Source organism: Macaca fascicularis, chromosome 3 (genome assembly GCF_037993035.2).
Source record: "Macaca fascicularis isolate 582-1 chromosome 3, T2T-MFA8v1.1".
Classification (NCBI taxonomy): Eukaryota; Metazoa; Chordata; class Mammalia; order Primates; family Cercopithecidae; genus Macaca; species Macaca fascicularis.
Window position 1 is genome coordinate 144,003,217 of NC_088377.1, and position 21,361 is coordinate 144,024,577.

A 21,361-nucleotide genomic window follows, 5' to 3' on the forward strand; every position below is an offset into this window, starting at 1 on the left:
GTGCCCTCTCACTGTAATCTCACATCATGGAAGGGATACGGGAGCTCTCTGAGGTTCCTTTTATAAGAGATTAGTGATATGAGGGCTCCACCATGATGACCTAATCACCTCCCTAAGTCCCCACATCTAAATAACATCACATTGGGGATTAGGTTTCAATATATAAATTTTGGGGGAACATAAACATTCAATCTATAGCAGATAGCCATTAAGCCATGGGACTGGGTGAGAGTCCCTAGGGCAGTGGTTCTCAAACCTAAGTGTGCATAAAAATCGCTTGGATAGTTTGTTAAAACACAGGTTGCTTGGACCCACCCCAGAGTTTCTAATACCGTTGTACTTTCAGAGGCAGTATGAACATTTTAAGGCTTTTGAAATGCACTGGTAAATTTCCTTCCGGAGAGCTCATAGAATTTATATTTTTACCAGTTGAGTATAAGGAAGTCTATCCTCATCGTACCCTTTCCTGCATTGAATACTGTAAATTTTTAAATATTAGAAGCAAAAAAAATCTCATTCCAATTTTGTTTTGCCCATCTTTTTTATTATTTTTTTTTTATCAGTGTGATGGTGAACATTTTTTTCCCCATGTAAAAATGCTGTTTGCGCGTCCTTTGGTTTTTGGTAGAAACTTCTCAGTTTTTACATATTTATATTTTAACACATTTATTGGAAGACCCTTTAATACATCACTGTATTTCATAACAGGCTTATTTTGCAGATAATTCCCACTGGTAAAATGTACCTAATGTGTATGAATCTTCACAATTAGACAGGTCTGTGATATTTACCTTTGTGACTATGATGAAAAAATACCCTGCTACTGTTATTCCAAGTTTAGTAATATAAAAATGTGGCCTATGAGCTAGGAGTGGTGACTCATGCCTGTAATCCCAGCACTTTGGGAGGCCGAGGTGGGTGGATCACCTGAGGTCAGGAGTTCGAAACCAGCCTGACCAACATGGTGAAACCCCGTTTCTGCTAAAAATACAAAATTAGCCAGGCATGGTGGTGGGCACCTGTAATCCCAGCTACTCGGGAGGTTGAGGCAGGAGAATCGCTTGAACCTGGGAGGCAGAGGTTGCAGTGAGCCGAGTTCACGCCATTGCACTCCAGCCTGGGCGACAAGAGCAAAATTCCGTCTCAAAAAAAAAAAAAAAGGGGGGGCCTATGTAGTGCCAGAGACGTTTCCTGGTGTATGTGGGGTAAACAAAAACAAGACACTGTCATTCTAATTGACCCAAGGCTGGCTGTTCTGTGGTCTTTTAAGGGGGTGGGGGCCCAGAGATTCTTCCTCTTTTTCTAAAAGTAGAACACACTTGACTGGCTCTAGTAAACTGGACATGACCTAATGTTCCATCTTACACGATCCCATTGCATGGGAAAGCCAGCCTAAACGCTTAGCCAGACAGCAGTGAAGCTACTGATGATAAAGCCAGATACTGCTGGGAGCTCAGCTGTCTTGTCTCTGTGGCTCTTTACTTTCTGACAGCCTTTTTTAGTCAACAAGGTCAGAGGACTTGAACGTATGCCTCAAACACTTACAACTCTTTCTTGGCCTGTATCATCCCTTGTTAATTTGTTATAACATCTGTGTTGGCCCCTTATTGTCACTACTTTTGGCATCTGACAATCTCAATACAATGAAACTGGGATTAGGTCTGGTTGGATGGCTGTGAAACAAATGTTCCCAGCATCATCAAATTGCGTGTCTTTTCTTTTTTTTTCTCTTTCTTTTCTTTACTTTTTTTGAGACGAAGTCTTGCTGTGCTGCCCAGGCTGGAGTGCAGTGGTGGGATCTGGGCTCACTGCAACCTCTGCCTCCCAAGTTCAAGCAATTCTGCTGCCTCAGCCTCCTGAGTAACTGGGATTACAGGCATGTGCCATCACACCCAGCTAATTTTTGTATTTTTAGTAGAGATGGGGTTTCACCATGTTGGTCAGGCTGGTCTTGAACTTGTGGCCTTGTGATCCACCTGCCTCAGCCTCCCAAACTGCTAGGATTACAAGCGTGAGCCACCGCACCCAGCAATTAAATTGCATTTCTTAAGCACCTACCCTAGAGTTACTTAATCATAGCTGGAGATATTTTCTGGCTCTTTGAAGTCAGGATAGCCAGCAGATTTTGCAGATAAAATGCACAGGGCATAATATGGCATCATAGCAAGGCCAACTGTCTTCATACCCAAAGGATATGGGATTTTACAATATATTTTCACTCTGAATGAAGGTTTTGGGATCCTCTGGCTCTTCTTATATCAGGTAAAGAGCAGAGCATGGTGGAAAGGACTTTAACTCTGAGTTTAGACAGATCAATCTTCTGATTTGGAGTTCAGACAGATCAGTCTTCTGAAAGTGACCTGGAGTCACTTTCTTCCTTTCTTAGAATTTGTTCCTTCATTTGCGAAGTGGGGTAATGCATGTCTGACAGAGCTATTGTGAAAATGAGGAAATATGCAAAACATACTGCAGGTGCACAAATGTCAGTTCCCTTCTGTTATTGACGAGGAGTTGCCTCCACTTTAATGAAAAGGATTTTTAGTGTGACTAAGATTCAGAAGGTAAGTTTTTCTTTAATGAATAGCCTGATTCTTGAACGATAATGACTCAGCCACAAAGGCTTGAGTAATTGTTTTATGGCTTAGACTTCCCTTGGCATGAGGACCCCACCCAGCCCATATGAAAATGAATACCATTAAGCAGCCAAATGTTTCTCCATTTTAATTGAATATTGTGTGTGGAGACCAAGACTCTCAATAAGTCCAAGGACTCTTGTACGTCATGTCCTTAGCATGATCATCTCCCCTCTTCTTTTTACAGTCCATGATGGTGGAAGAAGATGAGACAAGGAATGTTCCTGTTTGGGGCTCCACTGAAAGCCTCTGGTGCAATTTCCTGTAAGGCCTCCACTTTCCGTTTGCTGGAAATTTTTAATAATTGAAGTAATACCATAATTAGAACTTCCAAAATCACATATTAGAAGTGGCTGGGCTTTAGACCCCCTTGAGTCAGGATGAGATAGAACAACTCAGTTTAGACATCTGATTGATTACCCATTACCCCCATTCAGTTATTAAAATGGGATCTCTAAGTCTATGAGCCACAAGACATGGTCAGCTTAGTCTCATTGATATTTCCAAAAAAAAAAAAAAAACTTCCAAATTATTTTTAGTTTAGCTCTTTTGATCAACTCAGGTTATGTCCTCACACAACCTCCAAACCCTTTTAATTCAAACTTGATGGATGAATTGCTTGAATAAATTTTCCCATGGGTATACTAAATAGAGGTATTATTGTCAGAATTTATAGGAAATGTAGTATAATTTTTATACTTTTTAATAGTATAATTTTATAAAGTTAGTATGATTACTAACTTTATTTAAAAAAAGTATTTCTTCTCTAGGAGGAATTCTCTGGCTTAGCTAAGTTGGTTATAAGATCATGGAAAAGAAGGCAGGGAGGTTTGGGAAGACTTCTGTCCCAGATTCTAGGGCAGTTACCAATAAGTTTTGTCACACTGGTTGCATCAGAAAATTCTCTAGTCTTCACTTCCTCAATATCAGGGAGTTAAGCAAAATAATCTCCAGGAGTTCTCCTATAAATTCAAATTACGGGAACTCATCTATTATATAACCCAAGGCCCAAATTTCTGTCTTGGAAATTCTGAATCTCTCCTTATGAAGTTGTTAGTGGAGTGGGGAATTTTCAAAACTCTATTTCTCATCATTTCTTAGTTTAACCATTAAGTGCCACTGGTAATAGACTTACAGATATTTATTAGGACAACAGTAATTTAGCATTACATTCAAGGCATATGGAGAAAACAAAAGGTTCAAGTTAAAAGCATGCCTAAATATGTCTCATTTAACGAACTTAATAGACTTGCAAGGCCGGGCGCGGTGGCTCAAGCCTGTAATCCCAGCACTTTGGGAGGCCGAGACGGGCGGATCACGAGGTCAAGAGATCGAGACCATCCTGGCGAACACGGTGAAACCCCGTCTCTACTAAAAAAATACAAAAAACTAGCCGGGCGAGGTGGCGGGCGCCTGTAGTCCCAGCTACACAGGAGGCTGAGGCAGGAGAATGGCGTAAACCCGGGAGGCGGAGCTTGCAGTGAGCTGAGATCCGGCCACTGCGCTCCAGCCCCGGCGACAGAGCGAGACTCCATCTCAAAAAAAAAAAAAAAAAAAAAAAAAAAAAAAAATAGACTTGCAGAAGCTTCCCACTAATGCAGTATTGTTTACAACTTATCTCCATAAAGTCTATTGAGTTGTGCTTTTCCCATTTGATTCAAACTTACGCAAATTAACATTTGTGAGTACATTTTACTTCAAATCACACCTATCATAGTACAGAACTCAAGTCCTAAATTTGAATTAATATTGGGTTAAAATTCCTTGCCTTCTTCTGATATGCTTAAGAAGGTGGATGATACGACGTAATTACATTTTTGGACACTTAGGATAACTCTTACTATTTAAAAACAAAACTGAGAACTGAAATTCTACTAACCATAAGAATTGACTGTAAAAGTGACTCACCCAATTTGGTGGTCACCCTAGTTTTTAAAAATGAGGTTTGAATGGAAAATTGTAAAAGCAAAAGACTATTAATAATGGCAGAAGGTGGGTGTATGAACAGGTGTAGTACATTGTGGTGCAGATATGTGAAATTGCTGTAATTTTAAAGAACCACATCCCCATTTTTTTGTTACCTTCTTAACAAATGGTGATTTTATAATTCAGAAAAAGAGGTACTAAATGTTGAGATGAGACTATTAGAATCTTTTGCTTTCAAGAGAGTGGGAAGAGTTCAACTTAAAATGTTAGGACTCAAAAATAAGAATGAGTATTATTTGTTTTAATCTGAATTTTACCCCAGTGAAGGAGATTAAACATTTTCACAAGCATTTATAATGACCATGACCAGAAAGACCTAGCCATTGTGATTTCTTACCTGAGTTTCTGCACCAGCTTGCTAATTGGTTTCCCTGTTTCCAATATTGATTCTCTATTCTGCCAACAAATTGACCTTCTAAAACACAAATCTGATCATGACCTTCTTCTTTTAAAACACCTTTAGTGAATTCCCATTGCCTTCAGAACAAAATTCAAATCTTTAGCATGACATAAAAGGTTCTTCATTATCTGACATCTGCCCTTCTGTTCAGCCTTATCTGCCAGCATGCTTCCTTGCTCCAATATAACCGCTTTTTTTTGTTTTTGTTTTTGTTGAGACAGAGTCTCACTCTGTCACCCAGGCTGGAGTGCAGTGGCGTGATCTCAGCTCCCTGCAACTTCCTGGGTTCAAGCGAGTCTTGTGCCTTAGCCTCCCGAGTAGCTGAGACTACAGGCGTTCACCACCATGCCTGGCTAAATTTTGTATTTTTAGTAGAGACAAGGTTTCACTATGTTGCCAGGCTGGTCTCAAACTTCTGATCTCAGGTGATCCGCCTGCCTTGGCCTCCCAAAGTTCTGGGATTACAGGCGTGGGCCACTGTGCCGGCCCAATATAACTTCTTGGTCATGCTGAACCAATTTTACTTCCCTAAACTCACCTCACTTTGTCATCACACTTTCCTAACTCTGCAGATACTGCACCTCTTTCTTGAACTGACTTTCCTCACTTCTTCATGTGGGAAACTCTTATTCATCCTTTACTCAGCAACCATCTCCTTTCTTGATTTGTACCCACTCCTCCAGTTTGGTGTTAAGCCTTTGTGCCTGTTGCATATTCTGATGCATACACCATTGCATACTTCGTCTTACTCTAAATCTTACTTCATCACTCCTCTACAATGCAATTGTCTGTCTTTCTCTAGACTGAGACCTTCCAGAGGAAAGATCTGTGTCTTCTTTATCTTTTTCCCTCAGCACTTACTATAACGCCTGGCACATAGTAGGCATTCTGTAAATGTATGCTAAAATAATCAATGCGTAAATAATCCAGAAAAGTTCAACATGGACTGACTTTAAAATGAGATTAATTGTGACAATTGTTAGTTCAGATTTTTTTAATTAAAAAATTCTTTACCTTTAAATCTAGCCAATTTTAAGCCAATGTTATAGCAGAAAAGAAATTATTTACAAGGATCATTTAGAGTAAAATCAAGTCTCTATTTTAATAAATATATGAGATAAATTGTATCTTTATGATAATTTGTTGCTGTAAATGTATTCATACCAGGACAATTGTCACATTTAAAATTCTCTAAATAATTTTGGCACAGGTGAAATCTTCTAACTTTGTTAAGTCCCTAAGCTCTTTTTCTTTCTTTCTTTTTTTTTTTTGAGACAGAGTCTTTGCTCTTGTTGCCCAGGCTGGAGTGCAATGGCGCAATTTCAGCTCACCGCAACCTCTGCCTCCTGGGTTCAAGCGATTCTCTTGTCTCAGCCTCCTGAGTAGCTGGAATTACAGACATGCGCCTCCACGCCCAGCTAATTTTGTATTTTTAGTAGAGATGGGGTTTCTCCATGTTGGTCAGGCTGGTTTCGAACTCCCGAGCTCAGGTGATCTGCCTGCCTCAGCCTGCCAAAGTGCTAGGATTACAGGTGTGAGCCACCACGCCTGGCCTTTTCTTTTTATTAGACAGGGTTTCTGTCACCCAGGCTGGAGTGCCATGGCATGATCACTGCTCACTGGGGGCTCAACCTGCTGGGCTCAAGCAATTCTCCCCTCTCAGCCTCCTGAGTAGCTGGGACTACAGGCACAGCAACTAGAACTCCTGGGCTCAAGCAATCTTCCTGCTTCAGCCTCCCAAAATTCTGGGATTACAAGGGTGAGCCACTGCATCCAGCCCCTGAGCTCTTTCAACAGGCTGATTGTTTTGTGTCAGCCTCTTCTCCAGCCGCCTCAGCCCATTCTCTTCAGAAGAGAATGTGAAGACCTGTGAAGCCCTGGCTTCACGGCTACTTTTATGATACTTCCCCCTCACGTTAACTCCAGATGAACACTTAATGCTCCAACCTTTCTAGCCAATTGTGCTCTGCAAAAACTAGGCAGCTTCTCTGACACGATGACTTAGGGTCCTTGCTCCAAAGAGGGCCCTATACAATTTTCCTGGTGCTTATTGACAAAGAAGAGGAAACAGATAGTGTCAATTTTGTGCATTCTTCTTCTTATTCCTAAAATTGCCTATAGTGGCCAGTGTTTTAAAGTCTTCAAAGCTTTATATCTCAGATGCTCATCTAAACACTGGATGGCAAAGAGGTCACCGTCCGTGTCAAGCTTATTGGCAAACAAATGGTGCTTGCGTAGCATCCAGTTCAAGGTGCCAGCTCTGAAAATCACACTGAGTGCACATGGACCCTACTGCAGGTGGGTGAGGAGGGCCTCAAAGTGCCGCCACTTGGCAAACCTACAAGCTGCGTGCATATCAGACAAGTCATAATTATAGCTTAAGGAGAGTGAGCTGGGGACTTCAGGAATCCTTTGGACAGTGGCCTAGAGATACTTGCTGTATGTGTCTTGGGCCTACTCCATAAACTTTAAAATTTTTTTCATTCTCTAGCATATACCCCACATCCTCCCTACTGACCACAAAATAGGCACTGCCTGAAAAAAGAGATGTTTCGAGTGGAGGACACATTTTGACAGTCCCCATGTTTGTCAGCTTTCCATTAATAACTGCATACCCCCTTTTCCACCTTTCTTCCTTACTGACTAGCATCCTCTCAGTTCCCAGGTTGTTTCTACCCATTAATGACTTGAGCTTCCTGCAAATTTCCAGGTTGGTTTGAATAGCAAAATCCATACCACAAAGATTTGTCAAGTACCCTAGTCTGTACTCATTGTGTAGAGGTCCTTCATGCAGTTGCAATCAGCCTGAACCACTCCACAGAGATGCAAAAACCTCACCCTCCGCCCCTCAAGGCTCTGTCTGGCAGAAGTAGCACAGTAGGGCACCTTCTTGCACCTCCAGGGCCAGACTTTCACTCCAGCACTTTCTCTCCATGCAGAGTAAAGCACAGGTACCACAATGGGTGCCGGATGTCGCCTGGAATCAGAGCACTAAATGATCCAGACTTTCCTTAATTCTAAATGTGCTGTTCTTTATTTTAATATATCTTGGCACTTCCGATAAATGCAAACTGACAACCTTCAAGGCCATGAAGGAGGGAAAATCTGTTGGTGCTTGAAGCCTAGAAGACCACCCTTAACAAAAAAAAGTCCCTGATCATTGTTTGAAATGCTGAGGAAGTTGCTGTGGAGGAGACTTTGTTTCTTTTTTCTTTTTTTCCTTTTTTTTTTTTGAGAAGAAGTCTCACTCTGTCGCCCAGGTTGGAGGGCAGTGGTGTGATCTTGGCTCACTGCAACCTTTGCCTCTCAGGTTCAAGCACCATGCTTGGCTAATTTTTGTGTTTTTCGTAGAGACGGTGTTTCACCATGTTGGCCAGGCTGTTCTCGAACTCCTGACCTCAGGTGATCTATTTGCCTCAACCTCCCCAAATGTTGGGATTACAGGTGTGAGCCACCACGCCCGGCCAGGATCGATTCTATTTTCTAAGCTCTGGAGCATTTGATATGCCTTTAGAGAAGTTCACACCAATTCCAAACAAGTTAAAAATGTTATACGAAGTTAGTGCATGTAATGAGTTCTAAATAAATTTAAGTGTTATATAAGGTTCAATATATGTAATATTGTATTGAACAATACAATTAGAAGTAGATGATTTTTATTTATAGGAAATCATTTTACTGCATTGATTATTCTAGGTTTATCTAGAAGAATGTTGGCAAAGGTCACATTAGTAACTGAAATCCAGAAAGACTCCAAAGCCTAAATTAAGATAATGACATAAGTTTTCTTATTGCAACTTTTTGATCAAACCGGTTACACATGCTTCTCTTCCTGTTCTTCCTGCCCTCTGGTGGAGGTGCTAACGAGCAGGCCAGGAGATAAGCAAGAACCATAAAGGAGAATAGTGAAAAAGATCAAGGTAAGCCTAAATGGCAAACCACTCCTGAATAATTGAAGAGCCACTGTTCACCTAGAACAAACCTCTGCTCCTTGTTTTTTTTCCAACATTAAATGGGGACAACAGTATTTACCATAAGACTATTATTCCCAAGCTGGTACCTTTCCATAGGTACTGCTTTCTACCTTTAGTCTTGCAGATCTGGCTAATTCCCACACAAAGAAAACCATTCTCCTACTGTGGCCTCTTCTATACCTGGAAAAGAATGCAGGTTGGTACAGTATAAAAAGCAGTGGACTCCAGCGTGTTGGGTGTTTGGGTCACCATTCCATCACTTTACTCTTCAGAGTCCTTTCGATCCTATTCCTTAGATTGACAATGTACTTTTAGTTTGCGACAAATCCTTCCTAAGCTGGAACTTGGCATAGGAAGCTTTGTTTCATTTGAAGGAGATAATGACTTTGAAAGAATACTATAATTTTACTGGGTTTGTATATGATTTAATGCATTCATGACATTTGTTTTATTTATGTTGTTAATTGCTAAATAATAGCAATCTTAAATACTTCTGAAATGCCTTTTATCTTGATCCTGAAAGACCGTTGCTATAGCATTAAAACACACTTACTGAAGAAAAAAGAAAAAACAGTGGACTAGGAAGTGAGGGTTCTGTTTCCAGCTCTGGCCCTTGCTAGTGACTTGGATGCCCTTGGGTAAGTCTCTTAACCTCCCTGAGACTAGTTTTCTTAATCTGTAAGTTAAGAATTATTATATTAATGGGTCTATTGTGAGGTTCAAATGAAATAATGGTAGTTAAAGTGCTTTGTAAACAATAAAGCACCCTACAGAACTAGGGTAATGTTAATGTAGTGTTGACAACTCTTCTCTGAATCAACATTTAACTTGACTTGGTTGTCTGTGTACTTTAAAATGATAAATAATGGTTTATCCTTTTAATCTTTAGCAAATAAATGAAGCCTTTGGTCTTGGATCCATAGAAGAAACAAATTCTGTGTCCTGATGTAATCCAAGTCTGTGTGTGGACTCTCTAGATTCTGCTTCATTTTTGTTTTAATTATAGCATTGAAAGAGTGGAAGGTTTAAAATTATACCTTTCAGAACTACTCATTATTTAGTGACTCTACATTTCAAATATATTGCTCATGTCTTTAAAATAAATGATCAGGTTCTTTTATTGTTACCTTGGCCTAACTATACATTTATTGACATAGTGATAATAATGGTTTTTAGTTTTTGTTTTTAACATTTCCTTGAAGCTGTAATAATTTAGAAGATTTAAATATTTAGACATATTAAATGTTTAAGTTGCTTACACATTTTATTCTGTGTGGCTGAGGATGATTGTGAAATACATAGAAATTATGTAACTAGAAGAGTTGAGAGTTCTGCACTTCTTTCTCTGCTACACACACAGTCTCTCATCCCTCTTCCCATCCCACTTTCTTAGGATATACTAGAAGAAAAACAAAAATGGTACCTATCTGAAAAACACAAAACTGTCAAAGGTACCTCGTCCAAGTCACCATTATTCTTGGCTAGGTATTTACAATAGCCTCCTATCTGGTTTTCCTACTTCATTCTGTTCTTAAAATAGCAACCAGTGGGCACAGTGGCTCACACCTGAAATCCCAGCACTTTGGGAGGCTGAGGTGGGAGGATTGCTTGAGCCTGGGACGTTGAGGCTGCAGTGAGCCAAGATTACCCCACTGCACTCAGCCTGGGCAAAAGAGTAAGACCCTGTCTCAAAAAAAAATGCATCTATATCTATATAAATACAGGTATAGATATATCATTCATAGATAGACAGACAGATAGATAGATAGATAGATAGATAGATAGATAGATGAATAGATTCAGCCAGAATGATAAAATCCATGTCAGATAATGTCATTTACCTGCTCAAAAACCTCTGAAGGCCTTTACTCCTCTGTCCTCTTTTCCTGCCCACTCCTCGCTCCCTCAGTCCAGCCACATTGGCCTCCTTGACCACACCAGGGCCACATCAGCCTCAGAGCCTTGCTGTGCAATACTCTTTCCTCAGACACTTGAATAAGTGGCTTCTTCACCTCCTTCAGGTCTATTCATCTCCCCAGTGGTCTTCTCTGTCCCATCTTTTAAAATGGCAGCTCTTATCCCACCTTTTATCCCTTTCTCTATAGTTTTTATCACCATCTGACCCACAATATGTTTACTTATTTCTTTTGTTTATTGCCTGTCTGCCCCTCTAGAATGTAAGCCCATGATGGCAAGGGGACTTGTCTGTTTTGTTAACTGCTGTATCCTCAACACCCCAAAGACTGCCTGGTTCATAGCAAGTACCTGATAAATGTCAGCTGAATGAATGAATGAAACAAAGATAAGTCATGGTCTTATTTGATTTGCAACACTATAAAAACTGTGAAATTTTCATCAAAACAAAATAAAAGCTATGAAATTTTTGATATCTTCCAATGACGAGAACTAGTATAACATCCAAGGCATTAGTGTCCTTCTCTTCCATATCCTCCCCCTCCCAAGTATTTTGGCCATTCTGTGTTTCTAGAATTGAGATCTCTTTTAATCCATTACTGTCCTTTTAAGTGTAAGTATAATTGTGTAAACCACTCATAATTTGTCATGAAAGGAGGAAAGAATTGAATAATAATGAAATACTTGTCCTTTGTTTTCTTTGATACTTTAATCTCTTGATGATGTTAGTTTTGGCCATTCATTTTCTGACTTCTCTTTCTCCCCGTCTCCAAAATTTACATATTACCAAAGGATCTTGCTTGGATTTCTTATCTTGCTTTGTATGTTCTCCGTTAGAAGTTATATCCACTGTTACGGCTTCTGTTATCTCCTTGTCTTAGATTACGCTCATTTTTATAAGCCTAATTTTGACATTTCTTTTTGGCCCTAATTTTATGTTTCCCTCACTGGGCCATCTTTTGAGTTCTCAATGTCTAAACCAACTGGGCACAGTGGTTCACGCCTGTAATCCCAGGGCTTTGGAAGTATCATTTGAGCTCAGGAGTTTGAGACCAGCCTGGGCAATATAGGGAGACCCGGTCTTTACAAAAAATTGAAAAATTAGCTGGGCATTGTGGTGCGTGCCTGTGTTCTCAGCTACTTGGGAGGCTGAGGCCCAGGAGGTCGAGGCTGCAGTGAGCTGTGATTGTGTCATGACACTCCAGAGTGGGAGACAGACTGAGACCTTGTCATAAAAACACAACAAAAAATTGGCTCCTGTTCCAGTAATTCGTCTCTGTTAATGACCCTGCCTACTTCTAAATTTGGAAATGTTTTTAAGGCTTGTAATCTTTTATGAGTTTCTTCACATTGTCAAGTCTTGTTGCTTATACTTCTCGAATATCTGCTGATTCATTTCCTTCTTTGCTTTCATTAGATTTGGGATGGGGCCTGAGATTCTGCATTTCTAATATGTTTCTGTGTCAAGCTAATGTTTCTGGTCCATCGACTATACTTGGAGTAGCAAGGTCCTGCTCTGAGATAACAATGTCCATCTGAATCTAGTCTTCCACTTTCTAGTCCATAGCTATATCTAAGAAAGACTCAATTCTCTTTCAAAAATAGAGATCTGATATTGCTCAGTCTTGTTTTTTTTCTATGTCACAAAAGATTTGGAAAGTTACAGACAGAAGATGAAACATTCAAATCAGCCATAATGGTCAATTCAGGATTAATCATGAACAGTTTGATGTGTATCCTTTTACTCCTTTCTTTATTTGCATGAAAATACACATTCCAGTTATATTTGTATTTTTAAAACCAAAAAGGATCATTTATCTTTTTTTATTACCTAATGTATAAATTTGCTTTCTAAGTTTGTTGACTCCCCCATGTTATAAAGAAAAATCCCTTCTTTCTTTCTTTCTCTTTCTCTTTCTTTCTTTCTTTCTTTCTTTCTTTCTTTCTTTCTTTCTTTCTTTCTTTCTTTCTTTCTCTCTGTCTCTCTCTTTCTTTCCTTTCTTTCTTTCTTTCCTTTCCTTTCTTTTTCTTTCTTTCTCTCTCTCTCTCTTTTCTCTCTTTCTTTTTCTTTCTCTTTTTTTATTTTATCTCGCTTTGATTCCCAGCCTGGTGTACAATGCTGCAATCATGGTTCATTGCAGTCTCAATCTCCCAGGCTCAAGCAATCCCCCGACTTCAGCCCCCTGAGTAGCTGGGACTACATGTGTGTACCACCACACCCGGCTGATTTTTTATTTATTTATTTATTTTTTAATTTTTTTTTGAGACCAACTCTTGTACTGTCGCCCGTGCTGGAGTGAAGTGGTGTGATCTTGGCTCACTGCAACCTCCACCTCCTGGATTCAAGCGATTCTCTTGCCTCAGCCTCCCGAGTAGCTGGGATTACAGGCACACACCACCATGCCCAGCTAATTTTTGTATTTTTAGTAGAGACGGGGTTTCACCATGTTGGCCAGGATGGTCTCAATCTCTTGACCTCGTGATCCGCCTGCCTTGGCCTCCCAAGTGCTGGGATTACAGGCGTGAGCCACTGCGTCCAGCCAATTTTTGTATTTTTTAGAGATGGAGTTGCACCATGTTTCCTAGGCTGTCTTGAATTCCTCAGCTCAAACCTGCCTCAGCTTCCCAGTGTGCTAGGATTTCAGGCATGAACCTGTATGCCCAGCCAGAAGTTGCCTTTTCTATAGAATAAAAACGCCCAATTCTGTTTTTTCTCAACTTCTTTGGCTGCTTTTGGGGACTTGGTGCAGTCAAGCAGATGAATCCTCTGTTGACTTTGGTTCAGGGGCTGGTGACTCAAAGCAGCAGGGATGATGCAGAATCCGCTCTGGCCAGGGCCACAGCAGCAATAGCAGCTGCATCCGGTTTCCAGTGGCAGCAGACACAGCTGTTCTGAGGCAATATGCAGTGTCCAGCTCCCAAAGACTTGGCAGTGCAAGCTATGGGGTCAGTGCTTGGCAGCTGGAGTGGTGACTTCATGGACCAGCTCTGCAGAATGCTTTGGGTATGGTTCTTGCCTTGATGGTTCTGTTGCCACCTTTGCTTCTTAAATTAGCTTCAAAGTTGACTTAATATACCGGTAACAAATATTAATGATATTAATAATAACTGACTCTTAGGTAGTGCTTAATATGTGCCAGGCAAATTTCTAAGGACTTTATGTGTATTAACTCATTTAATCGTTTACAAAACTCCAATGAGTTATGGACTTATCCCCATTTTAGAGATAAAACTGAGTTACAGGGAGATTAGGTTACTTGTCCAAGGTCCTGTGACTATAAATGGTAGCTCTGAAACTCAAACCTAGTCAGTCTGATCTATTTCTTAAGAGCCTTGACTGATACACATACTGTTTCATAACCTAATTTTTTCATGTAACAAAATTTCATGTCATTAAATATTTATTTAAGCATTTAAAGTAGCTGTATAATGTTCAATTATAAGGATGATTCATGTTTTATTTACAAAACTCTCTACTTTAGAACATCAAGGAAATCCTGGTGGCTGAACTTCCTTTTCTTTTTTTTTGAGACAGAGTCTTGCTCTGTCGCTCAGGCTGGAGTGCAATGGTGTGATTTCAGCTGACTGCAACCTCTGCCTCCCGGATTCAAGCAAGTCTTCTGCCACAGCCTCCCAAGTAGCTGAGACTACAGGTACACGCCACCACACCCGGCTAACTTTTGTATTTTTAGTAGCGATAGGGTTTTGCCATTTGGGGCAGGCTGGTCTTGAACTCCTGGCCTCAAACGATCCACCCACCTTGGCCTCCAAGTTGTTTTGTTTGTTAGTTTTTAATATCCATGACTTTTTCTTTGGGATAAAGTCTTCAAAGTGGAATGCTAGGTCACGGTGTATTCAGATCGCCTTCCTGAAAGTTTATTCTAATTTACACACCCAGCCATAGAAGGAAACATCCTGTTTTCTTGAGTCCTTATTGACATTGAATGTTAACATTAAATTGTTTTCCTTCGTGGCACTGAAAATCATACATAGTTTTCTTTAAACTTGAAATTATTTAAACATTTAAACATACATTTATTGGCTATTTGTTCAAAGTTATTTTGTGAATTGCCTTCTCCATCACCTATAGAATAAAGGTGAAACTACTTCAGTTCAAAGCTCTTCCAACTCTGACTCAAACTACTTTTCTAACTAATTCTCCTACAGGTTTTAACATTCACTTGGCATACTCAAGGGGATTATTTTGTTTTGGATTGAACCATATGAATATGTATTTTTGTAGGCCAAAAAATTGTTGACTATTGATAGTTTCATATGGTGAAAACTTATAAATCTCCAAAACCTTTGCTGTGACACTACAGTATGTTACACAAATGCCTGTTGCCCATCTCTGCTTGGTGAAATCCTGCTAGTTCTTTACAAGATGGAGTTCAAGAATCAGGCCCTCTCCCTCCAATTCCCTTGCCACCCCTCTCCAGGTTCTCCTCTCACCCCCAGCTTAGGTAACTGTAGATCGTTTCTTTTCACAATTTCAACTCTCATTCTTTCCTATCATAGCTGTAGAATGATCTCAGGGAATTGCAGCTGAATAACAAGTTTTCATTTGCCTGGCAGAGGGTGAGCCCTCTGTTGCTCTTCTCTGGCAGAGGCTGTCTTATTTATTTTGGCAGCCTTAGAGACAAGCAAAGTTCCCGGCTTATAGTGGGTGCACAAAAAATGTCTGTTTAATTGAAAAACTGGTAACTTTAGGCCCCAGGAAGTGCCTTATTAGTGCAATACTACTTGCAGTTTCCTTCCATGTTAAATAAGGAAGAGCATGTGTAACACCTTCTAGTATCTTCTGATTTGGTTGCTTGGTATTTTGTTTGGAATTGGTCCTCCTTATTTTGAATCCTCCATCTTTCTAATTCATCTTTTCCTATATTTTCAGATGTTTTAATTATATTGCAGTTCAACAAAATTATTTTATTCCATGGTACAATTCCCAAGAGCAAAACAGCACAATTCTCTAGCTGGCTAAATAACAAATCAGCGTACTTTCCAAGGACTATATTCTGTATTTAATCAAATCCATCTTTTCTGTCAGTTGGACTTTCAGGAGCTTTTAGTGACTTTTGGGAAATACCAGTGCTATAGACAGTGTAGCTTCAGGAAACATTAAAAGTAAAAATATTTTAAAAAATGCATTAAAAACATTTAAAAGGAATCTTATTGAGACAGTCTTCTGTTCATATAAGGGATACACTGCACAATTAACTTAAGGTATACTTACCGGAAGAAAATGATGAAATTATAGAACTTTAAAGGTAGAAGAGACCCCCAAAGGGTTCCAGTATGTGCTCTTTGGTGAAAAAATACCAAATAGGAGTTGGGGAGAGAATAGTTTGAGCCCAACTTTGGCTCCATATTTCCTCTCCAGTTAATTTGAGTGATGTTCCAACTCTTGCTCATCTTTTCTTACCTACATATCCTGCCCTAGCCATTCCTGGAATGAGTTCAGGTAGAAGCAGCTGCAATGCCAGGCCTCTTTTGTGTTTATATTCAGAGGAGACTGGGCATTGCTTTATGTATTCTTCATCCCCCCTTTTCCCCTAGACATTTTGCCAGCTCTGGCCTTTTCTTTCCTGCTTGACCATTAGGCAAGAATGTGCTCAGTATTTTGCCTTTTTTAAGTGGGTTTCTCTAACCAGGAAATTAGTTCAATGAACAGGTCCAAAGAGCCAGAAGAACTGCATAAGATTTTGTAAAAGGTGGATGGGGTATTATAATTTAAAAGACAGATTATAACAAGTGTTGATGAGAATATGGAGAAACTGGAACCCTCATACACTGCTGGTGGGGTGAAAAATGGTGCAGCCACTTTGGGAAACAGTCTGGCAGTTCTTCAAATAGTTAAGCATAGAGTTGCCGTATGATCAAGCAATTCTCCTCTTAGATACACTCACGAGAAATTAAAACATATGTCCAGGCCAGGCATGGTGGCTTATGCCTGTAATCCCAGCACTTTGGGAGGCTGAGGCGGGCAGATCACGAGGTCAAGAGATCGAGACCATCCTGGCTAACATGGTGAAACCCCGTCTCTACTAAAAATACAAAAAAAATTAGCTAGGCATGGTGGCATATGCCTGTAGTCCCAGCTATTCAGGAAGCTGAGGCAGGAGAATCGCTTGAACCCGGGAGGCAAAGGTTGCAGTGAGCCAAGATCGCGCCATTGCACTCCAGCCTGGCGACAGAGCGAGACTCTGTCTCAAAACAAAAACAACAACAACAGCAACAACAACAACAACAATAATCATATGTCCAAATAAGAGTTTGTACATGAATGCCCACAGTAGTGATATTCGTAATAGTCAAAGAGTAGAAGTGACATAAATTTCCATCAACTGATGGATGGATGTTGTATGTCCATAAAATAGAATACTATTCATGAATTAAAAGAAATGAAATGCTGATACATGCCACAATATGGATGAACCTTGAAAACAAGCTAAGTAAAAGAAACTAGTCACAAAGGACCATATGTTGTGTGATTCTGTTTATACGAAATGCCCAGATAGGTAACTCTATACAGACAGAAAACAGATTAGCAGTTGCCTGCAATGATGGTGGGGGGAGCGGAGCTTCTTTTTGGGGTAATGAAAATGTCCTAAAATTGATTGTGGTGATAGATGTATAAATCTGTGAATATACTAAAAACCATCAGATTTTACACTTTAAGTGGGTGAATCGTACAGTCTGTGAATTATATCGCAATAAAGCTATAAAAAATAAAAGGATGGATTTTTTTTATATGTAATTTTGTCTCCTGGTACTTTTCTGGCTAGCTGGAGATTCCCATGCCAAATTTCAAACTTACTTTGTTCTTTGATTCTACTTGAAGTCCAGCCAATAGCTCATTAGCTATTAGTAGGGTGGGAATTTGACTCATAATGCAACTTAGACATGAAGATAAAATATAAGTTCTTTATTTAGTTTATAACCAATCTGGCTTTCCTCCTGAGTCCTTAACTGTGGATAGTGGGAAAAATAAATGGCATATGTTGTTCCCAATGTCTGGGGAGACCACTATGATGGAAGGAATGGCTGGGACTAATTTATCTGCAGCTAACACACACTATTCTTGCTGCAGCTATATTCACTCAAATGACTAATGGACAGGACAGTCAGTGTGGGGCTTCATATGTATGGTTCTGAATTCTTGTCTTTTTTTTTTTTTTTTTGTGATGGAGTCTCCCACTGTCACCTGGGCTGGAATGCAGTGGCGCGATCTCGGCTCACTGCAACCTCCAGCTGTTCAAGCAATTCTCCTGCCTCAGCATCCTGAAGAGCTGGGATTACAGGCACCTGCCACCACGTCCAGCTAATTTTTTGTATTATTAGTAGGGACGGGGTTTCACCACGTTGGCCAGGCTGGCCTCGAACTCCTGACCTTGTGATTCACCCGTCTCGGCCTCCCAAAGTGCTGGGATTACAGGCGTGAGCCACTGCGCCTGGCCCTTCTTGTCTTGATTCTATGCTTTGTTTTGGCCTTCGTTATCCATGTGATTCAAGACTCGCTTTGAACTCCTGGATATGTGTGATCCATAACTCATGAAGGCTCTTTTGATTTCTAACTACTGGCTCTGTCTTAAGCACTGGTTTCCCGGCAATGTCAGTGTCTCTGGGTTTGTTGTATTCCTGTAACTGGTCACAAAGGTTCATTGTTTTGGTCTCTATCATGGCATCTGATCCCATCTCTATGATCAGTAGCTGGCTAGGGTGATAAAATAATTGTTTTGTGGGTTCCTGAAGCATTAGAGCTTAGCAGAATACATACGCTTATTTCCTTCTTCTGAAACAATATTTAAAAGCACTCTAAAATGTTTGAAATAAAATTTGCCTTGTTTTTATAATTTTGTATTGATAATGCTATGAGTACTTGTTTTACTTTTTAAGCTGCATTTGTTCGTACATTTGTTCTTTTGGAAAGAGCACTGTCTGGCTATTGGTGCTTTGAATGGAGGGAGTTACAAAATCATATTACATTGTTGGCTGAAGGATGAGATAAATTGAGACATGTATTTGTTCCTCCAATTGTTTTATTCTTGGTCTAACTAAATCAGTGATGTGACAGTTCAGAAAGGAATTCAGAGCACTTACTGGTGACTTATATTCTGAAGGACTGTGACTTCTACAGTGAAAAATATTTCAAAATTGGCATTCATTCAGGAATGAATCTTAGCATTCATATAGTGTCTGATATAGTCCCAATGTCTAGGAGTTAATTTTTATTACAAAGAATACTTTATTTTGGAAAAAATAGAAATGTTAAGAATATTTAACATAATCTGAATGCATATTGAGTTTACAAAGGAACCAACTTGATTAAAACATATTTGACTATTAAATGCGTAAGAATGTGAGCCTGTATCTATTATATAAGATTTTTTATTCAATAAAAATCATCTGTGTCTATTATATACATATGTATACAAATATAAAATTTCAGGGATACACACACACACATACACAAATGTATTTATTTATTTATTCTTAGGTATGTTGGTCCAAGATTCTACTGGATATAATTTTTGCATTATTACCTTAATCAAATCCATACCTGTTAATTCATAAATGTTAACCTTAGAAGTGAAAGGTTGATAATGAAAATCTTTTAAAAGTGTACTATTTTGGCTGGGCACGGTGACTCATGCCTGTAATTCCAGCACTTTGGGAGGCCGAGGTGGACAGACCACGAGGTCAGGAGATCGAGACCATCCTAGCTAACACGGTGAAACCCCGTCTCTACTAAAAATACAAAAAATTAGCCAGGCGTGGCGGCGGGCACCTGTAGTCCCAGCTACTTGGGAGGCTGAGGCACGAGAATGGCGTGAACCTGGGAGGTGGAGCTTGTAGTGAGCCGAGATTGCGCCACTGCACTCCAGCCTGGGCAACAGAGCGAGACTCCATCTCAAAAAAAAAAAAAAAAAGGTACTATTTTGATTATTTATTGACTTATTCTGATATTTCAAAGTATTAACAGCTGTAAAAAAATGTGTAAGTTATTTGTAACGACTCTTAAGGCAGTTGTAGAAGAAATGCTACTAAAACATGAGGTAAAATTACACAGATCACTAGACTCAAGAAAATGCAATGATGATAGACAAACAATAGTCAAGAAAGAAAAGGAAGAATAATTGGAAATGAGAAGAAAAGTGAAACATCAAAGGACTAATCTAGCCGAAGCCCTGGAGAGATCACTGACCATTAGTGAATAAGAGTATGATTTAGGAAGGTCAGGTGCGGCAGTCACACCTGTAATCCCAGTACCTTGGGAGGTCAAGGTGGGCAGATCACCTGAGGTCAGGAGTTTGAGACCATCCTGGCTGACATGGTAAAACCCTGTCTCCACCAAAAATACAAAAATTAGCCGGGTGTGGTGGTGCATGCCTGTAATCCCAGCTACTCAGGAGGATGAGGCAGGAATATCGCTTCAACCTGGGAGGCAGAGGCTGCAGTGAGCTGAGCTTGTGCCACTGCCCTCCAGCCTGGGTGACAGAATGAGAGTCCGTCTCAAAAAAATAAAAGAGTATAACATAGGGAAAGGATGTTATAATTGTAAGCCCTGCAATGACTTCATGTATTAGTCTCACATCACTTATGCCTCTCATTCCATTTGACCTGACTGACATACAGATTAGACTGCTGTATCAAATGGGCCCAACATACAATGACAAACAAGTAAAAGTCCAAGGTCTGTAAGGTGGCTTGGCAGTGTCTAGACCCAAGGCTTGTTCCACATCTAACTTGTGGTGTTACCATTTGGAAGGTGTTGTCTTCATCATCCACACTGCTGAAGATGGCTCACTACCATGTCAACTGGGTTTATCGGAGGCCTTTGAACTGGAGCAACTCCATCTTGAGTAGGAACTGTGTAAAATAAGGCTGAAACCTACTGGGCTGCATTTCCAGACGGTCAGGCATTCTAAGTCATAGGATGAGATAGGAGGTCAGCACAAGATACAGGTCATAAAGACCTTCCTGATAAAACAGGTTGCAGTAAAGGAGCAGGCCAAAACCCACCAAAACCAAGATGGTGACGAGAGGGACCTCTGGTCATCCTCACTGCTACACTCCCACCAGCACCATGACAGTTCACAAATGCCATGGCAACGTCAGGAAGTTACCCTATATGGTGTAAAAAGGGGAGGCATAAACAATCCACCCCTTGTTTAGCATATAATCAAGAAATAACCATAAAAATGGACAATCAGCAGCCCTGAGGGCTGCTTTGTCTTGGAATACCCATTCTTTTATTCCTTTATCTTCTTAATAAACTTGTCTTCACTTTACTCTATGGACTTGCCCTGAATTACTTTTTGCGCAAGATCCAAGAACCCTCTCTTGGGGTCTGGATTCGAACCCCTTTCCTGTAACAGGTTCACATTGCAGTCTGTGAGAAAGGGAAGAGGCAATCAGGAGGCCTTATGAAACCTGACACGGGGAATGAAGGA

At 40.1% G+C, this 21,361-nt stretch overlaps 1 long non-coding RNA gene and 1 pseudogene across 4 annotated transcripts in view; one reads left to right on the plus strand and one right to left on the minus strand.

Annotated features, from left to right (window-relative positions):
• The window catches only part of LOC123572316 (uncharacterized), a 50,066-nt gene that overhangs the window by 14,606 nt on the left and 14,099 nt on the right, over positions 1 to 21,361 (plus strand). The window contains exons 3-4 of one of the 4 annotated variants that reach the window (XR_012432743.1): positions 2,821 to 2,897; positions 14,443 to 14,560. This is a non-coding gene — a long non-coding RNA (uncharacterized lncRNA). Of the gene's footprint in view, positions 1 to 2,820; positions 3,283 to 9,882; positions 10,259 to 14,442; positions 14,561 to 21,361 lie in introns of those variants that run through there. The other 3 variants (XR_012432744.1, XR_012432742.1, XR_006696762.2) reach the window with 3 other exon arrangements.
• On the minus strand, positions 7,073 to 8,913 carry LOC102136595 (beta-1,3-galactosyl-O-glycosyl-glycoprotein beta-1,6-N-acetylglucosaminyltransferase-like; annotated as a pseudogene).